At 49.8% G+C, this 4,350-nt stretch overlaps 1 pseudogene; it reads right to left on the bottom strand.

The window, feature by feature from the left end:
• Positions 1 to 1,802: 1,802 nt before the first annotated feature.
• On the bottom strand, positions 1,803 to 3,192 carry LOC144168268 (uncharacterized; annotated as a pseudogene).
• Between the last annotated feature and the right edge of the window lie 1,158 nt (positions 3,193 to 4,350).

Below are 4,350 nucleotides of genomic sequence, written 5' to 3'. Positions count from 1 at the left end.
ATGCAAATTGAGTACGCTAGAGTGACGTGAATAAACAGAATCAATAAAACGCAAAGCTAAGTTTATAATTTTTGCCACTTTTCATGACTGCAATTTTTTATAGCCAGGTGTGGCATATGTATCCAATACATAGGGTTACTTTTTTTATACATCTTTTTATCTTTTATAGTATTCATCTGTTTCTTTTCGACATTGATGTACACTTGACTATTATAACGATTAAATGTGTTAGTCCGCCAAATACGATTTTTTTCAAAGTGAGGGTGTTTTTTAAATTTTTTATTTGTGCTTCCTTTGCGCTTTTCGGGGCTTTTTGATTTTATCATTTTTTGGTTTGTTAATTTAAAATACTTGTTTGTTAATTTAAAAGATTTGTTTATTAATTTGTTAATTGTTAATTTGTTTGTTAGGCTTTGTTAATTTAAAATATTCGCAAATTGGTATGACGAATTGTAACCAAATGTCGTCGTCTCTAGATTCAAAAAGTGAAGCCAAGGTTTGAAAAGCTGTCAAGGACTCTGGATGTACTGAGCATGCTGTCGGAGCGGCTGTGAACAAACGGAAATAAATGAAAAAGAATATGAAAATGTTTATATAACGTTTCATAAACTGGGTATGTTATTCTGGGAACGGGCTAAATAGGAAAATACGAAACGGGAAGGTTCTTTCGCCCCGGGTTGAAATGGGAAGGAACAAACGGGAAGGTTGAAATGGGAATAGGTTCAAACGGGAACGGGCCCAGTGGGAAAGGGCGAAGCGGTGAGGTCGTTTTGCGCCGGGTTGAAACGGGACGGAACAAGCGGGAAGGGTGAAATGGGTATGGGAACCTCCCGCGCATATAACCGGTGTGCCGCTCTTCGGCGGCCTTTTGGTCGACGGTTGCTCTCCGCTTGCGCTTGAACCCCCCTCAGCGTCGCATCACACCAGGGTTCCCGCGAGGGGAGGTGGGCGTCATTTTTTTGAACTATACAAGTAATGGGACAGCGCACCGTTAGCTTGGTGCGACAGGCGCGAGTGAGTGAGTGGCTTTATTGTGTCCGAGACGGGGGTGAGGGAAGAAGTGAGGTGGGAGTCCCCTTCATCCCCCTCCCCCACCCCCTCAGACGGCGGCTAGGAGTCCTTAGGCCCTGGCGGTGTCTTCGGCCATCTGGACTGCCCGTAGTTAAAACGTCCGTGCCTGAACTGAGCAGCACGGTCTCCCGCTGCTCCGAGAGCTTGAAGTGTCCTGTTGACTGTAATGGGGAAGGCCCACAGAATGTGTTCAGCGTCGGCCCTTGTTGAACATAATTTACACCTGTTTTCATATAGCCCGGGAAAACAAAGTCTGTACGCTGACTGCCACTTTCACAAGCTGCGATGAGCTGCTGGATATCTGGCCCTCCCTAATAGCAGTAATGATCAGTTATCTGCTTATATGTCATTATGCGGTTCCTACCATTAGGGCGGAACAATGTTCCAGGTGTTTCTGGGCAGTCTCAGAAGCTCAGGCCTCGAGCTTCCTCGATAGCGTTTTCGTTTTCTGGGGGTGCAGAGTGCGCCGGTGCTCAATAATTTGGACCCCTCGCGGTTTTCACTTCTTGAATCATCTGAAGATTCGTTGTACCTCAGATGAGATCCTTCCCTTTGCGAAGTTCATTATCGCAGATCGCTTATTATGAGTTTTGCTGCAGTAGAATGAATGAAACCACGTTTATTCCACATTATAATGTGCCGAGGGCACTGCGGTGGAAAGGACTACGGCGTTATAGAAGAGGGAAAGGATTGGGCTGCCTCCGTTTTTTTAACGGACGCATTGTAGGAAGCTAAGTGGGGGCCGCTTGAATCTTGTGGCTGTCGAGGAGCCGATCACGAACCGGTGGCGCCGCCGGGTCTTGAAGAAACAGGAGGAGTGCTCGCCAGAGCTCGGGGGCTCGATCCGGAGGCTTGGGGTCCGGACAGGCCCATGTCCGGAGAGAAGAAGGCCAGGGTCCCCGTTTTATGGTGGCCAGGGCACGAAGCCTAGCTGGAATGTAGAGGGGGCACTCCCAACACAGGTGGTCGAGATCAGCGCGGCAGTTGTACATGGAGCAGGTGCCAGTTACAGGCGGTGGTGTGTCACCTCTGTAGAAACGGTTCAGCAAAAATGGAGTAAGGAGTGTGCCTGTCGGAATTCTTCGAAGCAGGACAGACTCTCGCCGTGTGAATATCTTCGAGGGGAGCGGTGGTATCAATCCGAATTGCTGTGAGGTAGGCCGCACGTTGTTGTTTTGTCAAATATTTGTCTGCCATCGGATCTGCTAGTTCGCGTGGGGTAGCTAGGACAGGAAAAGGAGTATCGGAGGCTCTGGCTAGCGTGGTGTAAAGGTGAGTGCGCGCTAATCTACGAGCCTTCTCGTTTCCGGGGATACCACAATGCGCGGGGACTCAGAGGATGGTAACATCGTGACCGCGTTCACGGAGTAGGCACGCCTGGTGTCGGATCTTCTGCAGCACATGATCTGTGTAAAGAACATTAGCGCATGCTCGATGGGCAGCCTGAGAATCAGTGTACACACGATGGTGAGCGGGGTCAGTTTCAGATGAAGTTTCGAGGGCCCACTCCAAATAATCTAGAATGGCCATTAACTCTGCGCGGGTGCTGTATATCACCTATGTTGATACATGATGGCGTCGGTTCTGGCACCCATTTGTCTGGTCCTACCACGCAGTGGCATAGCAAGTGTTGCTGGTACCATCTACCAGTAGTGTAGCGTCCGTGTATACGATGCATTCAGTCAAGGGGAGGGAGCTCGTAGCCTTAGGATGCTTCTTGGCATAGGCAAAGTGCCGCACTCGCTGAGTGGGATCCATATTAAACGGAAGTGGCTTGCCATCGGTGAGTGCAGTGACTTCCCACGGCGGTGTTTTGTTGGGCAGAGTGGGCAATGCGTGGATGTCATACCCGAGGAGCATGAGCGTGTACCGCCAGGCATTTGTCGCGCGAAGCCTTGCCTCCTGTGTGCGGATGTGCATGTCGACGAGCTCAGAGAGGTTGGTGAGCTTGCTACAGCTCTTGAGCGCATCGAGGCGTGTGTACCGTGGAAGGCCAGTAACAATGCGTTCGGCCTCGTTAAGTAGCCGATCGAGCGCGAGCATCTCCGTGCGGTTGACCGGATGATACGGCAGTCCATACATGATACGGGAAACGAGAAAAGCTTACGCTAACTGTCGCATTTCACGTTCGTTTACTCCACGAGTGCGGTTAGAGATTCTGCGTAAAGCATGCAGGATTTGTTTGTGGGTCCTCGTAACCCGTTTGAACCAAGTGCTCACTGTGCAGTTCTCGTCAAGGTGCATACCGAGTATTCGGATAGTATATTTCCGAGTTATGGGTCGATCATCGATGTAAAGTTTAAAAGACTGTTTTTCTTCCTGTTTGAGAGGGGTGTGTCAGCCACCATGAATGACGACGAACTCGGTTTTGTCTGGGGCGGTGTGTAAACCTGTTTCCGTCACGTAGTCGTGAATAATTTTGAGGGCTCTTTGTAAGACGTCCTCCTGCTCACCGATGGATCCTTGATGCGTCCACACAATGACATCTTCAGCATACACCGCGTATTTCAGGCCCGGCACGTCCGCAAGGCGTCTTGGCAGCTGATGCATAGCTATATTAAACAGGGTCGGTGATATCACCGAGCCTTCCGGAACGCCTGCTTGGTTGACTCGTACAGCACTGGCGTCTTGGCCAATTTCGACTTGGTAGCTTCGCCCTTCTATAAAGCCCGCTATGAAGTTGTACATTTTCCCTCTGATGCCAAGGGCACGTGCTTTGGTCATAAAGGTACTGTGTGGAACGCCATCAAATGCCTTGCGCATGTCCACTCCAACAACAGCTGGTGGGTGCACTGAATTAGAGTCGAGAACATCCTCTTTTAGGTGGAGGAGCACATCCTGTGTTGATAGCCCTGGGCGGAATCCGTACATTGTAGGAGCTAAAAGGTCGCGATCTTCAAGGTGCCACAGCAAGCGTGTGTTGACCATGCTCTCCATTACTTTACAAACACATGAAGTTAAAGTGATTGTACGGAGGTTTGATAAGGTATGCGGTGGCTTACCAGGCTTCGGAATGGGTTTGACCACAGAAAACCTCCATGCGGAGGGCAGTACCCCTGTTTCACAAACACGGTTGAACTCGACGAGAAGAGCGTGCTTGTACTCGTAGGGCATATTGCGTAGATGAGCAACGCACATTCCATCGGCTCCTGGAGTACTACGTGCGTAAGCATGCTGCAAGGCGTGCTCCAGCTCGAGCATGGTGAAGGGACTATTAAATGGCTCGCTGTCTTCAGAACTTGCATCCTTCTGGTACGTGGTGTCTGTTGGGCGAGACGT

Source organism: Haemaphysalis longicornis, unplaced genomic scaffold, assembly GCF_048455015.1.
Source record: "Haemaphysalis longicornis isolate Haplotype H1 unplaced genomic scaffold, Haemaphysalis longicornis Haplotype H1 scaffold_1, whole genome shotgun sequence".
Lineage (NCBI taxonomy): Eukaryota > Metazoa > Arthropoda > Arachnida > Ixodida > Ixodidae > Haemaphysalis > Haemaphysalis longicornis.
Note: the sequence above shows the minus strand (reverse complement) of the source record. Positions and strands in the feature narration are given on the sequence as shown.